At 43.2% G+C, this 22681-nt stretch overlaps 2 long non-coding RNA genes across 3 annotated transcripts in view; one reads left to right on the top strand and one right to left on the bottom strand.

Annotated features, from left to right (window-relative positions):
- LOC137166069 (uncharacterized) overlaps nucleotides 1–22681 on the top strand; it is a 78187-nt gene that overhangs the window by 27870 nt on the left and 27636 nt on the right. The gene's annotated exons all lie outside the window — the stretch shown is intronic.
- Nucleotides 3209–22488, bottom strand: LOC137166104 (uncharacterized). Of its 2 annotated transcripts, none has more exons than XR_010923562.1 (3): nucleotides 22329–22488; nucleotides 4138–4403; nucleotides 3209–3467 (listed from the first exon to the last, which is right to left on the bottom strand). It is a non-coding gene; the product is annotated as an uncharacterized lncRNA (long non-coding RNA). The 2 variants fall into 2 exon arrangements; XR_010923563.1 differs by having other exon boundaries at nucleotides 22418–22465.

The following is a 22681-nucleotide window of genomic DNA, read 5'->3' as shown; positions in this document are numbered from 1 at the left end:
CTTTCTATTTGACTTAGGCTTCTAAGTACCTAAATCACTATTGAAAATATTCTTCTTCAAGTGACTTCTCTGATAAGGAGGTTGTTGACCAATACCATCTGTCTTTCGCAGTTGCTACAGAGTTGTAAAACTTACACTCTCCTGTGGATACCAGTTCATCTGACAAGGTTTCTGATGTTTCTCTTTCTCCCTCTTCCTTGTTTGCATGTGATCTTGCCTGGTAGTATAAGTGCTGGAATCGAGTCACTCTGTGATTAGCAAGTGGTGTGCGCAGAAAGATATTATTGTCGAGTATTGAAAATATTACCTTCAGATATTATGCTAATGGGACCCATCTAAGAACCTAAGATAGACGAATTCCATTTTTCTTCCTCCATTCCTGAGCTAAGTGCTTGAAAAGTGTCAGGAATGATATCAGCTCAAGTGTTAGATGTTTCTGATTTTTTGTACGACCCCTCAGGAGCATGTGTCATCATAGAACAACTCCATTTCCCATGCTGGCATTGCTCCCATCCTCGGGGACACAGCAGGTTTGATCTATGGGCTGCTCGTTGGGACTTAGAAGCAACTAATCTCATGCTGTAACTCTGTATTTTATTGCACTCAGCTTGTCAAGACTGAGAAGCATTTAAAAAACATGGTTGCTTTTTATTACCTAGGTGGAGCTACTTTCTCCATCCTTCCCAGCAAAATTGGCACAAATCATAATCATAGAAGCAGCATACTGTGATATTTACATAATGGCTCATTGGTATTGGCCATGAGGTCAATGATCTCAGACAGGATCATACCATTAATCTGTCCAGCCACCAGTGCCACGTCTCCTAGCAGTGGCTAACATCTGAGACTACTGAGGAAGGCAAAAACCCTTAATACACTTAGGGTGATTTAGGCTCCCTAAGCCCCATTTTCAAAGTGACTTAGACGCTAAGGAGGTGACTTTCATTGAAACTTATGCTAGGTCTTCACTACACACCACTGTCAATAGCATGTAGAATATGTCTAGCTACACACTGCAGTGAAAAGTAGACTATATCCATATTGTGCACATTGCTGTAGGTATCAGTGAAAGGCTTGGGCAGGAGGGAAACAGTGGAGAAAGTCTTTGGCAGAGGGGAAACTTCAGTAGCAGAGAGATAGCAGGACACTACATTGCTAAAAATAGCAATGTAGACAGGGGAGGCCCTGCTTGGACATGTAGAGAGCCATATAGGATACATACTCGAAGGGTTCAGGAGTATCTTTACTCGCCCAAGCAGTTCCTCACCATCTGCACTGGTATTTATACCCATGCTAGGGCAGCATGTAGTGTACCTACTCTACAGACCTCTGAAAGGAGTGTGCAGTGTAGATGTACTCTTAAGCTCCTAAGTCACTTCTGAAAATGGGACCTACCCTTAATCAATTGGACAGTGTTGGCCATGGAAAAGTTTAACAACATGTACTTTATAGTTTACAGCTGCATTCAGTCCAGGTTCTCTACATTTGCTTATCATATGGAGGCATTCAAATACATTTTTAAATACAGCTTCCCCTTGAGAAGCCTGTGTTCTGTGAGACAACTTCAGCAAAGATCTTGAGAAATACACTGTTCACTGTTTGATAGCCCAGCAAAACATGGAGGATCCAGAACACCTGCCATTCTTATGAAAGGTTTTTTATTAGGCTATGGCCACACTAGAGAGCTTACAGAAGTGCAGCTACATCAATGCAGCTGTGTCATTGTAAACTCTCCAGTGGAGCTGCTCTAAGCTGATGGGAGAGAGCGCTCCTGCTGTCTTAATTAATCCACCCCCAATGAGTAGTGGCAGCTATGTCAGCGGGAGGAGCTCTCCCACAGACATAGCACTGTCCACACCAGCACTTAGGTTGGTGTAACTATGTTGCTCAGGGGGTGGCTTATTGACACTCGGAGTGACATCAGTTTTACAGACGTAAGTGGTCGTGTAGATGTAGCCTTACATAATGTTAATTAACTACAGCATCATCGAAAGCCAAAAATGTGAAATTGAGTCCACATGACATCCTTTGCAACTACTTATTACTGGGCACAGTGCTCAGTCCCATGGGGTCCATCTCTTTGGCCCCCATTACTGTAGCGTCCGCGTCTGATCATTTTTATCTTCACAATGCCCTTGTGAGGTAGGGAGATACCCTGCTCGTTTTATAGGTGGGGAACTGAGGCACAGAAAGACTTAGGCTATATCCAGGTATAAACTCCAGCTTGAGGAGACACTTACGCCAGTTCTGACCCTGCTAGTGTGCTAAATATATAGTGTAGCCATCCTGAGTACGTACCTGGTGTCTTGAATAGGTACATACTCTGGGCAGCCAGACCCTCCTGCTGCCGCAGCTGCACATTATTTTTAGCATACCAGTTTGATCGGAGCTACAGTGAGTATGTCTCCTCAAGCTGGAATTTACACCTCCAACTTGGAGTGTAGACATACCTTAAGTGACTTGCCCAAGGCCACATAAGAAGTCTGTGGTACCGCAGGGAACTGAATCCAGATCTTCCTAGTCCCAGCCTACCAGTCAAACCACTGAACCATCTTTCCCCTATTAGTTTATTTTCAGTGAACTCACATTAGTAAACTATATACTCGCAAATAATCCTGCGAACTCTTAGGCCTCTAATCTGTAGCACAAGGGACTGTTAGTAACATATGGTTATAAATGTTAAAACTATTTTTTCATTGACTTACACATATATCCTTAATTTACTTGCTTTTCAATTCCATCCAGGCAGATACAGGCTGTGAGCGAACCCTTTATTGGTGTAGATATAATTTAATTTCCTAGTGTTACCTTTTGGAAGTAAACTCCTAAATCTGAAGTTGACACTCCGAAAAAGGACTTTAATAAGAGTCATTTCAAAAATGACCACTGTTTCAAGCTGACTCCAAGGAGGATTATCGCCTCGGAAGGGTTTTAGACCACACAGTGCCAGTGGTGTATAGTAAGATTTTTCTTTAGCCTGCAACTGCATTCAACTGTTTTACTGCTTTATTAAATCTCAGATGAAATCCCTATAAATTCGAAGGAAGATATAAACATCCCCCCCGGAGAACAGTAGACTGGATGATTGCAGAAGTGGGGAAAATTAGATTCAGGTGAACGTATAATAAAACCAATTACTTTAACTTCTTTGTTTCTATGTTATTATAATTCCTATGGGCATTGCTAACATCTTGATGCATTCTTACAGATGGACATAACTAATTAGCAACAAGGGGATTAACTTTGAAATGTCACATGCCAGTACAATTCTTTTCATTCTCCAAACTTTTATTGTCTCACTCTGTTTCTGAAAGCGCTTTCCACCTTCTTCCGTGCTGCTCCTTGCCAGATTTGCGTCTGTCGACTTGTCAAGCCCCTGCTTTTTAGCCTCTTCTTAAGGAAAGCAAACAAACCCATCAGTGTGCTGCAGTTATGAATCATCTTCAATCTCTAAAGCTGTTTTATCACTGAAAATGAAGCAGTTAAATCTTATTGACACAGATGCATCCAGGAAACCTTACTACAACTCAGGAGGAGGATCCTGAAATGTGACTCAAAATCACCCCAGTTCTGATGCCATCCTGGTAGTGGACCACTTCCCAGCATAAATTAAAGCAGCTTTGGCTGCATTACTTTGTTGCCAAAGGTCCCCAGGATCCTGATCCAGCAGCTGAGTATTGTCGTATTGTAGCACTGCGCTGGTGCCACCCCTTTTCATCCAGTCATGCCCTTTGCAATGATAGTCAGGAATAGGGGTGGTGTAGGAGCTGCTACATTAGTTTTGTGCCATCCATAGATTTCTCTACACAGGAGTAATCCTCTACTTGCCAGCTAAGTCTCCTGTTAAAAATTAAGGCCAAATTAGTAGATAAATGTTAAATAGAGGTCTAAGACACAAAACATGATGGATTTCAAGACCACCCCCATCCCCAAATTTGGGGGTGTTCAGATCTGGGGGTTTGGTTTAGCTCATTACAAACATATGGACTGATATTCCTCCCACTTACACTCCTGTAAATCAAAGGAACTATGATAGTGTAAACTATGCAAAAGGAAAATCAAGCCCATAAACAGGTTATTTGCTGAAGAAGCAGTGGGTGCAGAATACTGCAGTTCAGTGCTTAGAGATATACTTACGGGAACAAAAACAAGGTGTCCTTGGGGTCCCTTTTAGAGGGTTGGACAAAAGTTTGAAGCAGTTCTTTCTTTCTTGGAACCAGTTCAGGCCTTCTTAGTTCCATCTCATTGTCTGCCTTTCATCCTCACTGCTGTATTGAAAGGAGATGCTGAGAAGTGACTAGTACTTTGCTCTACACCAGCCATCTGAGCTCAAAGCGCTTCACAACCATGCATGAATTTTGCCTCGTGACGTCTTTGTGAGTAGCAGGTGTAAGCCCTCTTACCTGTGGAAAATGGAAGCACAGAGGTTAACTTGCCAAATGCCAGAAAGGAGAAAACACAGGTCCAAATCGTCCCCTTGTTTTTGAAAGTCTATTTTTATACCTGTACTATAGGGTGACCAGGGCGCAAGTGTGAAAAATTGGGATGGGGTGGGGTGTAATAGGAACCTATATAAGAAAAAGGGGATATATCAGAACAAATATCAGGACTGTCCCTTTAAAGTCAGGACATCTGGTCACCCTACTGTACAATGAATGGAGGACTAGTGCTTATAGGCATCTTGGAAGGAGTTTCTTTTAAAGGTGGGGCTTGACAGTTGAGAGATCAAAGACATGGTGGAGCAGGTCAGGGAGGAGGATTCAGGGATAGGAGTCTGTGTGGAAGCAAGCTCAGAGATGGTTAGCTCTGAGGTGGTATGTGCTTGGCAGAGTGGAATGGAAAGAGAGGCAGAAGCTAAGTTGTTCAGGGCCTTGAAGGAGCTTGAATCTGATGTGGAAGGAGAGGGGCCGCCCTTGAGAAGACAGGCATGTTTCGAGCGGCGGGCAAGGCAGTTGAATTTCACAGCAGCATTTGGGAAGACGGAAGGCAAACAGATCTGCACAACCATCTGCTTTTGACCATCCCCCTGGGTGGGCGCTGCCCAGGGCTGGAGGCTGAAAGACTTCACACCCCTTCCTCCTGCCCGGTCAGCAGCTTTGGCTTCTCCTCCTTCCTCCAGTGAGAGACTGAGAGGGAGGGAGGGGAAGATGCTGTTGAAGAGATGGCAGAGGGTGGGAACATCAAGCGTGACAGGAATGTCAGAAGCTGCTGGTGGAGGGCAGGGGAATGGGACTGCTTGCCTGGGGCAGGCAGGATGTCTGAGGGATTGGTGGGGAGGGTGGATTAATGGGAAGGGAGAGTGGGATTTGTGGAGGGCTTGTGCAACATATGGTGTTCATTCTGCATAATATACGCAAACTTCTTATGTGCACATTATCTCAGGCTCTAGCTGCACTAATGAAGGCAGGTCTGCCGGACAGTGAGGTAAAAGGCAGAGAAACCAAGGAAGAGAGGAGTGTACAATAGTCAAGCTGAGAGTCCTTCAGACAGCCCTGCACAGAGTGGTTGAATGGCTTGGGGACAAGAGGCGGTTGGTGTCCGCAGCAGGCTGATTTCTCCTAGGAAGACTCCAGGTGCACCTGCTGAGCTGACACCAGTGACCCACCCACACTGACGTGGGCCAAGTGACTGGGAAATGAGTTTGTGGGATTAGGTTTGTAGTGTCCCTTGCCACAGAGAAGACACAGAGCTCAAGCGCAGTATGCACAAGGGGAACGCTTGATTCAGAAAGCTGGACACACACCTAACCTGTGCCTGGCCCTGGCTCTTTAGCTGTCAGACAAGCAGCCCAGCCTGTGCTACGGAGTCTGCCTAAATCACAAACTGGATTAAGCAATCTGGAATGCACTGCTGACTATGCCACAAGCTCTAAAGAGAGGAGTTATGCAAACTAGTTCACTTATGGCAGTGTTACAGGGAGGCAGTGAGGAAAATGAATCACATGGTCCATAGGATGAATCACCTCCATGTTGTTTAATAAGCAGACCTGACTGCTGGAAGTGCAGCCCCTTTCGTTCTCAGCAGTATATTCCATGGAGACATATATTGTGCCTCATAATTACTATTGCCGCCTCTAATACCCTGTTATTATTTTCATAATATGCATTTTGGAAATAGCTCAGAATGGGTGTTTTCTTTCGTGCTCAGTGAAGTTAAGAAATTAGCTTTTGGCAAGAAACTTTGAAAGGGCATGTTAAAGGACATAATCGTTTACCGACTTGCTTTATACACTGTGTACACTTAGAGACCAGGTGTTCTGGCAGGAGTTGAGCCACTTCTTGCAAATGCTGATAGCCTTCAGCTCTCGCTGGGGTCAGTGCCAAAGAGCACTCCACTCCCCTCAGGAGCAGGCCATAAAAGCAAAAATTGTATTAAAATGGCATTAAAGGGCCATTTTTCCAACCATAGGAGCCTACATCTTACCCGGAGCATATCCCCCCCCTCCACCCCACACACACATACGCAGAGGTAGTTACATTTGTGAGCAGGCACTTGGGTGTAATGGGCTGTGTGACACTGAGACCCATTTGTGCTTCACTACTCTGTTAGCAACTCTTGTCAGGCCTGACATACTCACTGCACCTAACACACTGTTGTGATGATATATTCTCAAAAGTGGCATATAATATATCATTGGAAAACTAATAACTCACTAATCATTAATATTCTTGTGTGATGTAAGAACAGGGTGTGCACAAATTATGGATATGTGCTACATTTGTGTTCTTAAAATGTATTTGACAAGCACTGCATAAGACCATTCTGCCCTAGACAAAAGAACAGGTATTTGTTTGTCTGACCAATCTGGTTGTCAGGTAGAGTCAGTGAAGGTGGATTTACATTAAAGATAAACAAAGCCATCAACCTAGCAAGTGTGGGTGTGGGGAAAGCCTCTTTCAGGGGCCTGAACCACTAATGAGAAGCAACTGAATCAACTGATGGTATACAATGTATTGTGCATACAATATTATTGTATTATAAAAGTGTATTAAGTAACTTCTCTTATGAAAGCCTATGATACACAGGTGATTAATATCACTGTGAAATGTATGCATTAAAACTATATGAAGAATTATGGATACTCACTGATATTATGCTTTAAAGTCTGTACCCAAACACAAGGACAAAAATGTTTTCCTCCAGGGAAGGAAACTATCTGCCTGTTTCCAATGTAAAGTAAGCATTATGGAATCAAACCAATGGAAGCCCCATTTACACATGAATCAGCAATGGTGTGGGAAGTCCACAGGCAGGGAAGAACAGCATGTGAAATCATTCCTGCCTCTTGAAACAGGGTCAATGAACTTAGAGAGAGAAACTTTTCAAAGGTTTACTGGATTATGAAGAGAGGAGCAGAGAACCCCTAAATTATCTTTCACCTAGGAAGACAAGAGAAACCAGCACCTTGTACTTCTGTAGAAGGTCCTGACAGAGAGAAAGTCAGCCATGGCTGGAAAGAAGAAAGATTGGTAAGAAATATACCTTGAACCAAAACTGTAGCTTGTTGAGTTAAGTCTTAGCCAGTAGAAAGTGTATTTTACTTTTATTTGCTTATAGCCATTTTTGTCTTTATCCCTTGTACTTGAGCTCACCTAGAACCTCTCTTTTTGTTTTGTTTTACTTTTAATCTAAACTACCCCAGTGCTGTGTTTGAATTGAAGTGCCTGTCAACTCCAGTTAAAGAAATACGCTGTACTTTTTATTACTTCTCAGCGTGTTCCAGGAGAGGGCTGGACACTCCAGGGCAGACAGTTTGGGGAAATATGGGATTGGGAGTGTGTTGGGATCACCCTTCAAGTAGTAACCAAGACTGGTGGAGACCAGAGTGGGGCTGGTCTGTGGTGAGCAGGCTGTGGGGCTCAGAGAGTTGACCCAGGGCTACACAGCATACAGACACTGAGGGAATCATTTGCTTTCCTGCTGAATGTAGATGCCCAGGCTATGAGCCCCATCAGCAGAGCATTTAAGGCATCTAGGGTTGCAGGGCAGGTAGTGACACAGTCCCTTACTAGTCTGGGTTGAACCCCAAAACATCACAGACTGTTTCCCTTTATTGTGCATGCAAATGTGCATTTTGCAGATGCAAAGTAGACACGTACCATATGTTTGCAAATTTTGCCCTGACACAACCAGAAACCAATCTCAGACAAACGGATCCAATTGCTTTTGACTTCAGTTGAATGTGTGCATCTGAAGGCAGAACTGGCACCTAAACATCTCACATGACTTAAGTGGCGATGTAGCCATGTTGGTTCCTGGATATTAGAGAGACATAATGGGTGAGGTAATATCTTTTAGTGGACCAATTTCTGTTGACGAGCAAGACACAGAGCTCTTCTTCAAGTCTGGGAAATGTACTCAGAGTGTCTCAGCTAAATACAAGGTGGAACAGATTGTTCAGCAGAAGTAGCTAACACATTTCAAGGAACCGTTCAAGGTGAAATGGCCCCTTAACGCCCTCCAGTCATAAGGGAAAAGATAAGGGGGGAAGGCAGCTGAGCGGGGCCATTAGTGGGTTATAGATTGTTGTATAAGAAGCCATAAATATACTGTCCGTATTCAGTCAATGATTTTTACTGTCTAACTAAGTTATAAATTTAAACTCCCAGGCTCATTTTTGTGCAGGTTTCCTTTGAGGATGAAAACTGAGAGGACAGACATAGAGTGATTGTTTTATGCAAAGTTTTCATGCACAGGGTGTTTTTGTCTTATTTTTCTGTGCGAGTTCATTTGAGAGCGCAGTGATTGTCTGGTTTCACCCACTTAGTTATCAGGGCATTTCGTGCATGGGATGAGGCACACCACATGTTGTGAATAGGACCCATGGATGTTGAAAGGTGTGTTGTGAGGTGTTGATCATCATAGCAGTGGAGATATGTCTGCAGGTTTTGCATCTGTTGTGCTGGCATGGTCTGGTGCTGCTTTGAGTTGGTGTGTCCTGGTCTGTGGGGAGCTTGCTTCTGATGATGAGCTTGGAGAGGCTCGCGGGTTGTTGGAAGGTCAGAAGAAGAGTTCAGGTAAGATTTCTTTCAGGATGTGGTCTCCATTGATTATGGGTTGTAATTGTTTGATGATACCCCATGTATGGATTTAGTGTGGGGTGGTAGGTGACAACTACGGATGTGCTATCGGAGGGGATTTTATTTCCGTATTGAAGCAGATTTTCTCAGGGTGTTTGGGTGGCCTGTTCCATGATGCAACGCTCCATCAGAGTAGATTGCATTGTGGAATGGGCCAGGTAGGATGTTTTCTCTGGGTAGGGTTGGATATCTTCCTCTCCCTAACTTCACTCGCCAAACTCCCATTTTACATTCAGGAATTTCCCAGTGTATCACTGAGCTAGGTGCAATGAGACCTGCTTTTGCCTTTTTCTGAAAAGTCCAGTATTGGCCTCTACCAGAGGTAGGATTCCCACGTAGGTGGAATAATGTCTCATCTAGCTCAGCAATTCCTTATAGCACTATGTATAGCTTCATTAAATGTGGTCTGTGCAATGATTTAAATCAGAGCGATTTTTGACCGCTAAAAATGCAATATTATTATAAAGTCAATAATCAATATTTAGCTGACAGAGCATTTCACCCCTCGATCTCAAATACAGTATAGAGGATAGGAAAAGAAATGTATGCCCTAGTGACCATCACTTCTGTACATTTAAAAAAACTAAATTCAGTGGCTGATTTAAAACAATAGTGTGTGGGAAGAAGAGGATAAACATTTGAGGACACAACAAAGACAGTTCTCTTAAATGAAGAAAAAAGTAAGAAATCTTAAACTATCATGAAACTAATTTTGATTCTTCTTCACACAGCCTTGCATGGCAATTTCAATCTGGTCTGAACCTAGGAAGGAGAGGTAAGGGGTGGGGAACAGCATAGCAGTAACAGTGGCTACCTCTTTAATAATTACTTTATAAATATCCCCAATGAGAAACCTCATTAGCGATACTATTTCACTAGCCTGTAGTCAGATGTGTTTTGTGCACAAATTATTTCATTGAAGCTTCTTCATTCTAAACATTGAAGAGCTGTTCATGGTATTTCCTACTTATATCCCACGCACATCACACCTCAGAGGCTTCTTACTGTTCTCATCCTTGATGTATGATAGAACGTTTTAAGGACAGTGGATTATGAACCATGGCTGGTTCCCACACATGAAATAACAATCGACTTAGAGTAAGATTTTGTGATGATTATGCAGGGACACTGGAAGTTTAGACTCAATGACCTCTGTGAGGAGGTAACAGAGTTCTCCATAGGAGAGAGCTCAGTACTCATCATTTCCTGTGTTTCAGAATAGATTTGGAGGATGGGGGGAGTCCCCTTTAGTGAGTTTGGCAGTCATGGAAAGTGCCAGGTGGACAGTGTGGAAACTAAATTCCTCTGTGTATCCTCAGACTAGGCAATGGGAAGGTAAACTCCTTTGTACCAGTATGCCCAAATAGACTCTAATCTAAAGGGGCCTTGGAAGGAAGCATAAATGATTCACTCTCACCTACAGAAAAATCCCATAGGCGGTGGTAAGTGGAAAGGAAAACTCTCTCGATTTCCCTTCCTGGATTTTTCCCCATGGCACACCATGGTGGAGGTGGGATTTTCCCCTGACACAAAATGGACTCAGGGGTTTGGCCTCCCAGCACCTACAGAATCCCAAAGACCCACTTGATCTAAGGGAGGCACAGCGCCACCTGCACACAGGCCTTTTGCCTCCACATCTGCTTACGGGCACTTTATACCCCTCCAGCAACCTGTCAGTGTGGCTCTAATGGAGCTGTGCTCCCCAGGACCCTACTCCCAGCTCCAGCCCCACACCTGAGGAAGGGTTGCACAGCAAGGAGGAGATGGCCCAGGAAGGCAAATGCAGATCAAGGATGGGGATGATGAGGGAAAGGTGTATCTGCCCTGGCTTTGTTTTCAGCCTGCCCTATTTCCCCTCTCTTCTGCCCCCCCCCCCCCCCCCAGCCTTCCCTTTCCCATGCATGGGTCCCTGACCCCACAGAGGGTGGACAGTGCTATAGAAGCAGCCAATCAATAACCTCTTTCATGCTGCAGAGACAGAGCCATATGCAGAGGATCCCATCCATGTGAGGATCTAGGGGAGCCGGGATCTAGTCCGTGTCTATTTAATCTTCCATCTTTCTCTATAGAGACAGCCAGTAAGCCTGCCAAGGTTCAGTGGACACCTTTCCTAGGAGCTAGACTAACATCACCAAACTCCTTTCATGCAGACCATTGAACAGATGATGAGCAGCCAGATGATCGCTTTACTTTGCATATAGCCGTAAATAAAAAAATACCAGTTGTGCAAACAATACGATGTTAACACACTATTGAGCGCTAGCAAGTGACATTTAATTAGCTATTAGAAATAAAGTGACATGCTGAGATGTTAGTACAGTGTAATGCAAAAATGTTAGCAAGGTGTAAATAGTTCCCTCTCAAACTATCACAATATAATATAGATATAGGTATACTAACATGAGAGACATTGTGGCTTACTGGATCAAGCAATGGCCTGAACTCAAGAGACTTGGGTGCTAGTCTTGTTTCTGCCACTGGCCTCCTGAGAGACCTAGGGCAAGTCACTTCACCCCTCTTTGCCTCAGTTTCCGCATCTGTAAATTGGGGTAATGATACTAACCTTCTTTGTAAAGTGCTTTGAGATTTACTTATGAAAGGCACTAGATAAGAGCTAGATATTATATTTCTGATCAGCAGTTGGGCCAAATCCTGCTCTGTTATGCCACCATAAATCTGGAGTCACTTCACTGAAGTCCAGTGGAATGACGCTGGATCTAACCTGGTGTAACTGAGCCAGATGCTGCCAGCTGTACTCGCCTTGCCTAGTCCCTTACTCTTGGAGTACAACACTGTTCAACATGTGTAAGGCTGGCAGTGTCTGGCCCAGTGCAAGTAAAACCTGTCCTTATTCCTCCTCTACAGCAACTTTTTTTTTATAACTCCACAAACGCAGTTCAGGAGCTCAACACAGATTGGCTAGTGAGAAGATGCATAGTGACTTTGGAAATGCATCCTGGCACAAGGAGAGAGATTTTCTTGGCTTTGAAAGGACAGTACACACATTTTGAGCCAGAATGTGTGAAGACTTTTGTTCACAGACAGAAATCTCTTGTGCTGACAGATACGGAGCAAGGTGACGGCCTTATGAATGCAATATGAAAGTAGCTTTATCCTGGGATTAGAGCTGGGTGAGCAGTTTGCAGCAAACGATTTACTCAGAGAGTTCAGCCTTTTCCTCTGTGTGTTAATTATCCATGACTAGCCTGCAATTTTTGTGAATTTGTTCTCTCTCCAGAACTGTTCAGTGAATGTCTCATAGGGACAAATGTCAGCAAAGGGACTGCTCACAATCTGCTTGTTGCAAACATTTATTAGCCAAGCAGTGTTGTATCTATCTAAATACTCCATGACTGTAATCTCTGGAGGCCTCACAAACAATTAATTGATCCTCACAACATCCCTGTGAGGTAGGCAATTCGTATGTCCATTTTATATATGTGGAAACTGAGGCATGGAGCTATCATGTGATTTGCCTCAGGTCACACAGGAAGACTGGGGCCAAATCAGGAATAGAACCCATTCCTCCTAAGTCTGTGCCTTAATTGCAAGACTATCCTTTCTACAACCAAAAATAATCTCTTCCTGGCCAGAGAATCAACCTCCCGGTCTCTCATATGGCAGGCAGGAGTACGCATTACCATGCCAATGAGGTGAACTGACACGCTACATCAGAGGGTGGTGTTGGTTTCCTAGTGGGATGTCCCAACTTTTATAAATTACCTTTGCTCCCAGCTAAAGCCAATTTCAATTCAGTCTTAAAAGTGAATTTCAGCCTCAGGTCCAAATGTCACATTTTTCTGACCATTAATCTGAACAAACTGCACTCACACCAGTGTTCACAAAAAGCAAATGAAGAGGGGAGTCAACACAGTCAAAGTCAAATTAAAAATATTCACAGATGTTTTTTCTTATACGCCACTGAGAGAATCCGGCACAACTTTTTACCTGTGAGGATGATTAACTATTAGAACAAACTACCAAAGGAAGTTGTACTTTCTGAATCTCTTGATGTCTTCAAAAACAAGTTACTGAATGGGTGAAATTTTATGGCTATGTCTAGATGGTCCAATGGTCCTATCTAGTTATAAAATCTATTAATCAAGTTGGGCTCAAATAGTCACCTGCTATTTATTTGAATGCAATGGTATAATCTTCATAGGTATCAACAAGGTTCTGTACAGTCTGTGTATGATTAGTTCAAACATTAATTATTACTTCAGAAAACAGGAATTCCCTGGCTGAGAAGTCCTAGAACTCTCTTTATGTGAATGTCTCCTCTGTACCCCCAACAGAAAACTGAACTATTTGGTGCTCTATCCTTCAGGGCCTGATTCAGCCTTTCTTGTTCACACTGAGCGATACCTTTCTTCTGAAACTGTCCTATCGATTTCAGTAGAATAGCCTATGGTACTATTTGTAGTATTGGGGACTGTGCCTAAAAGGGCTGAGCTTCCCAGACAGAGAGTCTACGTGGGGCACTGCGACGCTTTTGTGATGCACACATCCATTTGATACCAGACATTGAATAAAGCTGATCTCTTCCAAGCTCCTCAAGCACTGCAAGATCTCTGATCACCACACTACGCAGAGTGAGTAGGGGTGGCAGAACTGGACCTTATGTATTTGAACTGTATTGTCTGGGTCTGAATATACCATTTGCAATCAATACATAATGAATAATACTATCCAATGAGAGAGCCTTCTCTCCACCCCCAACCCCTCGCCCAATCTTCAAACAGCTCCACTGGTTTCCTATGCATTTCAGAATTTGGTTCAAAACTGCTTTCCTTGGGTTAAATTCTGCTCTGCTCTATACATCTCGAGTGTTTCTGTTGGCTTCCTTTGGAATTGCCCCAGATTTATACCTGTGTAACTGAGCAGAATTTGCCACTGCCCCCCCCCCTCCTTTTCTTTTAAAAAAACCTCGATGGACTTGCTCTGGCTTACACCATAGACCTTGCCCCTCTCTGGTCCTATCTCTACCTTCTCTACTCATCTAGCATTGAGCTCCTCTGTGTCCTTTCACACAGCCTCCATGCTACTAGTGTAAGAGCCTTTGCCTCTGCAGTTTCTGATGTCTGGAACAATTCTTCTGTAACTCTCCATCTCACTGATTCTCTGGCCTGATTTTCAGTCTTCAACTTCAGGTACTGCCAAGTTCAACCCCCAGTGCAAGTTATAGCAACCATAGAGCTACTTTAATGGATGCTAGCTGTTAACAGTCCTCAGTGGGCTTTATACCAGCTTGGGATTGCCAGAGTGCTGGGATGTTCCAGACACCACTCATGCCCCTGACATTCCTCTAAGGAGTGGAAATAATACAATACTGCTATGCTAGATCTAGGCCACTACCAGATATCTCCTTACCAGGGAAATCCTTGGCTGTCTGGTAGGGACGTTTTACAGTCTGTGGCTTTGGCTACACTGACAACGGCAAAGTCGCCGCTGTCAGATCGATTTCTCTGGATCGACTGAGTGGTAAGTGCAGACCCGCTCAGTCGATCCAGAAATCGACATACTAAGACCACCTTCGCAAGTGGCACAGCGCTGCGTCGACGGGAACACAGTTCCCGTCGGCGCAGTGCAGGGAAGACGGCGTGCAGAAGAGAAGCCCAGAAGTCAACGGGAGTTATGCAAGTTTTTTGTGTAGCTTGCATAACTCCCATCGACTGCCACCAAATCCTGGAGGTAAGTGTAGACAGGGTCTATTTGTGCTGCCAGAGCACTGCAGTGCAAAAGAACTGGAAGCCATCTACTTTCAGATCTCACCTGAAAACATGTATTTTTCTCCCTTGTCTGTACCTTTAAATTCCTCTCTTCTTCTGCTATTTATTATTGAACTGTATTTAATTTGCTCACTCTCTGGGAGCACGGTGTGCATGAGAGACTGCTATGCAAAATAGTTTGATTATGAATGAGTAGGACATAAAGACCCACGTGTTTTTCAGCAGCACTGAAAGGATTAATTGAAATGTTGAGCTATGACATTAATTATTTTACCAAACAGTGAAATGTTGTTCATCCACCCTTGTTACCTGCTGCTGATGCAATCAAAGCCAAACAGAGCCAGGGTATAAAATTACTTCTGTAGTTCACCTTTTAATTAGAAAGCTGATGCTGTACATTTTAGAAGCAATTACTTGTGAAAGATGCCTGTGATTAGTTCGTAAGTAAGAAAGAGGGTTTTCATTAAGCAAATGGGTGTAATACCTGCTATATAGCTCTGCCACTGCTTCCAAACAAAACATACAGGGCCAGATTCGGTTCTCTGTTTCCAAAATAACTCCACTGATGTGAATGGAGTTACTCCACATTTACACCAGGTTAAATTATATCAGAATCTGAGCTACGCAGTAAAACAGGCTTGAAAATGTCAGAAGCTTTTAAATCTCTTCCTTTTCGCAGCAACCAAATCTAAAATAAATAACACAGTGGATCAAAGTATCAGAGGGAAATTTAGTTTGGGGGAGGGGAAGAAAGACTCCAGTATTCACATCCACTCTTACTATATAAGTAAAGAGGGCTGATTCTGAACTCTCAGCAGTTTCACAGCACTGCATATCTGATTCCTCACTTACACCAGTGTAGCTCTATTGACTTCAGTTAAGTTGCTCCCAATTTGCATTAGTGTAGCAAAACCAGACTGTTAAGCAAAGTGAATCCCCAGGACTGGTCTTAGGCAGTTGCTGTAATGCAGGTGCCAGAACATCATTGGAACTGTGCACATTTCTACCAGCTGAGGATCTGACCCAAAGTTTTAAACCATTTCCATCTACATTTAATATTTCCATGCTTGGTCTCTACCCAAAGGTGGGTTTGTTTTTTTGTTTTTTGTTTTTTTAAAAGCTTGAAGGAAATTCCTTCAGTCATCTGAGTTATAGGAAAGTGATAAAATAAAGAAACATTTCCCCTATTTTAAAGAATGTCAAGCCACATCTAATTAACCAGGAAGACACAAAACCATTTGTCATTGGAAGGTTGGCTTGGCATAGTCCTCATGGAAACTGATAATTTTATTTGATATGAAATAAAAATCTTAGCTTTGCTTTAAAACAAATGTATGGCAGCTTGAAAACTGTATGTTGCAGTACAACACATCCCTACAGACTGATCCAAATCCCAATCAAGTCAATGGGAGCCTTTCTGCAGACTTCAGTTGGAGTTGGATTGGGCCCAAAAGTCAATAGTGGTGCAGTAAAATGTAGATCCACTGTGCATGAATGTACAGCTACGTAAGCATCTGCATGTTAGCCCAGAGGCGCTTACGAATAGAGCTGCTAAATAATTGATTTTTTTCCCACTAGCAGTTCTCAAAAATCAAAAAAATATTTAGTTTGGGTTGAACCAAATCCAAAGATCATCAGAATAAAATTGGCAAATCAAAAAAGTCCATGTCGGATCAAACTTAAAACATATTGTGTCCAGGCATTTTTAAAGAGCTAGATTGACCCTTTAGCCCAAGGGTTGGGACACTCATTTGGGGACGTGAAAGAGATCCAGGTTCAATTATCTCTTCCACCTAATGTGGAGAAAGGATTTAAACAGGGGTCTCCCTATTCTCAGGAGGGTGCTCTAAGCATTGGGCTATGGCATATTCTGGGGGGGGGGGTCTTTCTCTCCTGTTGAAGCTATTCCACTTTGTATAAATAGTCAATGGAGCAGGGACTTTATCTTGGGTCTCCAACATCCTAGGGGAATACCCTAACCATCAGTCTGTAGTCTTTCTCACCGTCTCTGGCCCAGTGACTATTGTCTGTCACTGTGCCAATTCAGAGTCAGTGGCCTAGAGAGAGACCTTTCTTCAGATTCCTTCTCCGCCTCATGCAGAGGGGAGAATTGAACCTGGTTCTCCTGCATTCTGGATTGGTGGCCTAATAGTTACAAGAAAGGTGCCTTCCTCATCCCCCTGGCCCTCTGCTATTTTGTGAATGGCATCTAAATCCTGAAAAACAATGTTTTGCCCCAAACATTCATATTCATTGAATTTGTGTATAGTTTTGGGTCGACCAAAACTGCATTTTTCAGTAAAGACACTATTTGACTAAAAAAATTTTGATCAGCTCTGCTTATGAGCTCCATGAACCCATCTGCCCTCCTCCATAGATCCATCCATTTTCTGCCCTGTCTTAGGGAGCCTTCTCTAGGAGCTCTCCTGAACCAGACTGCTTTTGGGAAGTTGACCTATCTGTTTATGACTGGGGGAGTTGGCCAGCAGGCATCTAATCCATCCCCCTGCCAGTGCAAAACTAATTTCTTTAGTCTTTTATGTTGTCCATTTCTAAAGGACCCAGTAATAGGAGAAAGAGGCTCTTCCCATTGCTTCCCTTGGGAGATCTCGCAAATTTTGCATGAGCAAAAGTGAAGAACCGGAGGTTCCATCGATTCTCCTAGCGCTAGTTTGGAAACCTCTACTTAGCATGCATAGAGTGACTGCCAGTGTTCTTAATTCCTTTGCCTTGGTAGATGTATGTCAGACTGACTTTGCTGTTGCTGGACTGCAGCGCTTTAGTATTATTTTGCAATAGGTTTTTGGTTTAAGGGATTTATTTTTCTTTTGAGCTTCCACCCCACATTGCAAGCTCCTACCTAATTTCTCCCAGCTCTCTTGTTGCTTTACAGGTATATCACTCCCACTGTGGTTTTGATTTACCAGGTATGGAATAATATTATTTGGCCCTTAGAAAAGATTTCTCTGGGTCAGGAAGACTTTGGCAGGAAAGTTTGATGGCTGCCTTTATGGCCGACACACCGAGGATTGAATCAGTGACCTTCAGACTTAAAAGCATGAACTGCTGCAACCTGAACTAGAGGATCAAAGCTTTGTAGTGAGGGGCTGTAACAACTCATCTCTTCTGTGGACTGCACAAAGGGGACCCTGTAACACGTTCACAAGTGGGAGTTACGATTGCACTGCCTCTCTCCGTGTGATCTCTTTTCGGAGGTAAATAGAGGACGTTAGTCTCTGGTGCTGTCAAACCAGCTTTTTACAAGCTCTAAATTCACTTGACTTTTTTTCTTTTTAATGTAACTTGAACATGCTGTGGGGTCACCCTGGCTACCATGTCAATGGACCCATTAAGATTTAGTCAGGTTTCATGTGCTGTTTGTTCACACACAGTCATATGAGTGTACACCCTAACAGCTTCTTCAGAACTATAACCATATGGCATAGGAACTCCTTTGCCATTACACAATAGCAGCCGTTTGCATATTATGAGTCCATAACGCTAAAAGCACAGTAACAAAATTATAAAAACTAATTACTGCACGTTTGAAAACTCAGCATCTCAGCCATCATGTAAATATATATATCTTCCCAGACAAAGACCTTGTATGTTGAGCCTGCTCGTGTTGCTGTAGGTAAAGCCTGTGTCAGCACTTAGGTCATAAACACAGTATTTTAGGACTTCTATAAGTCAGCCGTAATTTTTTTTCTCTCAAATGAAACTTTTCACACAGCTCCTCAACAAGGGAGTAACCTCTTTTTTTTTTTAGGTTATAACATTTAAAATTCAATTGGCTACTTCTAAATGCACACGAGTGTTTAAGAGGGACTTTGGTCATTAAAGTATAAGTATGTAATATTACACACAAGTCCATCGTGTAGATTAGGCTCTCTTAATTTTTTTAATATGTTTTTAATTTTTAGTAAAACAATTTTAATGGGTTCAGAAATACACATGCCTCACTATAAGGCAGGATTTCCAGTCCTCAAATTATTCTTGTGGCACTTCTCTGAATCCTCTCTAGTTTTTCAGAATCCTTTTTGAAGTGTGCACTTGCAAAGGGGGTCGCAGTATTCCAGTAATTCAAAGATTTAAGACCAAAAGGAATCATCGTGTTCATCTATCCTGACCTCCTGCACAACTCTGAGCATGGAACGTCACCCAATAATTTCTGCATTAAATCCATAACTTGGAGCTAGAGCATATCTTTTAGAAAGATACGCTGTCTTGATTTAACAACTGCAAGGGATGGTGAATCCACCACATCCCTAATAGTCCCACCGGTGCCAGAGATGGTCAAATACAGCACCCAGAACTGAACACAATACTCCAATTGAGGCTTTATTAATGTGGAGTAGAGCGGAAGAATTACTTCTTGTGTCTTGCTGACAACACTCCTGGCTATACATCCCAGACGACGTTTGCTTTTTTTGCAACAGTGTTACACTGTTGACTCATATTTTGCTTGTGATCCACTATGACCCCAGATCCCACAGTTCTCTTTCCAGGCAGTCATTTCCCATTTTGTATGTGTGCCGCTGATTGTTCCTACCTAAGTGGAGTACTTTGCATTTGTCCTTATTGAATTTCATCCTATTCGCTACAATCCATTTCTCCAGTTTGCCCAGATCATTTTGAATTTTAATCCTGTCCTCCAAAGCACTTGCAACCTCCCCCAGCTTGGCAATAGACCCTCAGCTAAAAACACTGTTGAAACATTAGGCAGCACAGAATCCATCTGGCTTTTCCATAGCTGCATTGATTGTCTCTCTGGATATGTCTACACTGCAAAAATATATATATATATATATACCACGGCACCAAGCCTCAGAGCCTAGCTCAATTGACTCAAGCTTGCAGGGTTTGTGCTACAGGGCTAAGAATAGCAGTGTAGACATCCCTGGCACTCAGGGAGGGAGATGGGTCTCAGAATCTGGGCTCCAGACTAAGCGAAAATGTCTACACTGCTATTCTTAGCCAAGTTAGCTGACGTGGGCTCTGAGATGCTCTCCTGTGGTGTATGTGGTTTGTTTGGGGGGTTGGGGATTTTTTTTTTGGGGGGGGGGGGGGAGGAGTTGCTTTGGTTGGGTTTTTTTTGCAGTGTAGATGTCCCTGTAATGGCTAACTGCTTGCTCCTAGTAAGGTATTTCTCAAAGAAACAAAAGGAGCAGGACTCTTAAGAATCCAGAGATGCCTTTTTTACCGAGTGACTTTCCCGCTTGAAGTCACACTTTAACAGATGATTATTCTTATTATGTATTTATTTAGCAGCTAGGAGTCCTACCCAGGGCCCCAATATGTTAGGTGTTGCACAAACCCAGAACAAAGAGACAGTCCCTACCCCCAAACAACGAACTGTCTAAGTATAAAACAAGAGACAACAGAAGGATACAGATGGGGGAGTACAAGGAAACACTGGGACAATATTGGCCAGCCTGATAGGCAGTGGTCCCAGCATGCCAGCAGTCTGTTGTCAAGTTTTTTGTAGGCATCACGGCAAAGAGGAGCTTTAAGGAGGGTTTTGAAGGACAGCAGGTCACTCCGTGTCTACTTCATTGTTGTTCTGGGTCTTGCTCAGCCCCTTGGTGTTGCTTTAATGTTTTTTTTGTATGGTGCTTTGCCCATTGCCTAAGCTTCCCATTCTTCAATACAGGGCTCTCGGGTTTTCATCTTTCTGTGGGGAAAGGGCCATTCGTCTTACACCAAGTAAGACTTTTGGGAAAGTGAATGGACAGAAGAGAGCACTTAAAACTGAGATGTTGAAAGCCTCCTTACACAAAACAAAGGGGCTTTTCTTCTCATCAGTGTTTTCTGGAGACAAAAGAAAACACATTTTCTGAAGTGCTCCTCAGTGATATTTTGTTTTGAAGTGGTTAAAGAATTAAGAATGTGAGATAAGGGGGAGACACTGGCATAGGGCTAGCATATCAGGCTTGCTGATCTGAGGGCTGTGTGATTAAATTGCAGAAAATGCTGGCACTCAGCCCAGCCTCAGATCCCTGGCCTCAACACTTGGTTAAAAAGGTAGCAATAGAAGCATGTGCTTTTCAATTTGCTTTTATCATCCTCGGGGATTTCACCATTGTTCATGTGCTCTGGCATTCACAAAGGCTGGGCCAAGATTTAGTTTAAGACAGCATTGATAAGATAGATGATGAATGTGGCAAACTCCTCCTTCAGAGGTTTGAACTGGAGCTGTGTTTGAAATCACTGGCAATGCACTCATTTGTTTGCTTTTTTCCCCTCCCTGCATTAGAACTGATCACATTTTACATAAAGTCACGTGATAACAGTCCAGAGCCTCCACTTGCAGGTGACTCATCATCAGGTTGATGCTCATCACCGAATTATGTTGGAGTTTGTTTTGACCTGATGCAATACAAGTCCTGTTCTGCTTACAGCTCTCTCTACCTGATGGGTTTGTTGTTAGTGGGGGGGTTGGTTATCAGAGCGAACTTGCCTGCAGCTGTTTGCAGTTTAGAAATTTCTGAGCCATAAGCCCAGTGCAAATCCGCCTCAAAGTCCTCCTACCAAAAGCTTGCAGACAATGCTGACAGATGTTACACATTTCACCTGTCTAACCCCAAACATACATGTTCTTGCAATAGGAGAACGTGTATTTTAATGTGTTCTGATTCAGCATGGAGCTAACAGATTAGTCAGGCCTGGGATCAAGGTGATTCTGTGGGGCTTTTTTTGTGGGTGCTGACAGTCACTGTCAAGATCTGCCCTTTCTTAAATCCATTTTTCAATGCTTGGTATGTTCAGAAATAATTCTGCCTTTAACTCTTTTTAATGTTTAAAGATCAAGATCTTCATGCAGCCTTTCCTGCCACACCTGGGGTATTCCAGGCTGCTTCCTTAATGATCAGAGCTATCCATGTCCATGAAAGAGGCTGAACATCTTGATTTAGCACCTAGATACCACAACAACAGGCACCTTAGAAATGCCTGTGATGAAACACTTTGTTGAATAGAATGGACCATGCAAAGAATTCTATTGTTGTGCATGTCTATTATTGTTTAAATTATGGTAGCACCTAGAGACAGTGACTGAAATCAGGACTGTGACCCTTCCGTGCCCGGGGTAGCCACCTGAAAATGCCAAGGTCAGGGCAGGCTGCAAAAGGAGAGCAGATTCTCCCAACACTGGTGGGTGACACTGAAGTCATACTTCCCAAACAGCACAAACTGTGCTTCTGATTCCCCAAACCGGTTATCAAGAAGCCTGTACACAAATACACACAGATCCCTTTACTGCATATCAGTCTCCGGCCCCCAGTCAGCCACTAGGTCCAGTAAAGAGACTAATTGTTTAAAACTCTATGCTCTTTACCAAAAAGGTTCCTCCTCATCCCAAAGGGTCAGCCCCAGTACCAGATCAATATAAGCTTGGCTCTTACCCAAAATACCACGCTGCCAGCCAATCCTTTAGCAACTAAAACTAAAGGTTTATTATAAAAAGAAAGAAACAAACTATAAGAGAAGTGTTACAGGATTAAATCAATCAGATACATACAAATGATTTGAAAGTCCATATATATCAGGTTTCTAGAAGAACTGTGAAATTTGCAGGCTTGTATAACCCCTCTGGTATACATCCAGTACCTGGATGGGTCTCAGTCCTTTGTTTCACAGCTTCAGTTGCAGATGACTTGATCCAGAGGTAGATAGGTGGCTGAAGCTGAACAGGATTGAAGACAAAATGGATCCCAGGCACCTGCCTTTTATGTCCTCTGGCCCTTGCCATGCTGCTTGTGGAATTTCACAGGAACCAAAATAGAGTCCAGAGTCACATGAGCAAGTCCTGGTGACTCATCAGGTATATCCCTGGATTCTCCCCCTGGCCCCTTGTACCTGTGGATCTCTTAA

The sequence above is a fragment of the Emydura macquarii genome, unplaced genomic scaffold, assembly GCF_026122565.2.
Source record: "Emydura macquarii macquarii isolate MOO-44397 ecotype Brisbane River unplaced genomic scaffold, CSIRO-AGI_Emac_v2 contig_2795, whole genome shotgun sequence".
Classification (NCBI taxonomy): Eukaryota; Metazoa; Chordata; order Testudines; family Chelidae; genus Emydura; species Emydura macquarii.
Note: the sequence above shows the minus strand (reverse complement) of the source record. Positions and strands in the feature narration are given on the sequence as shown.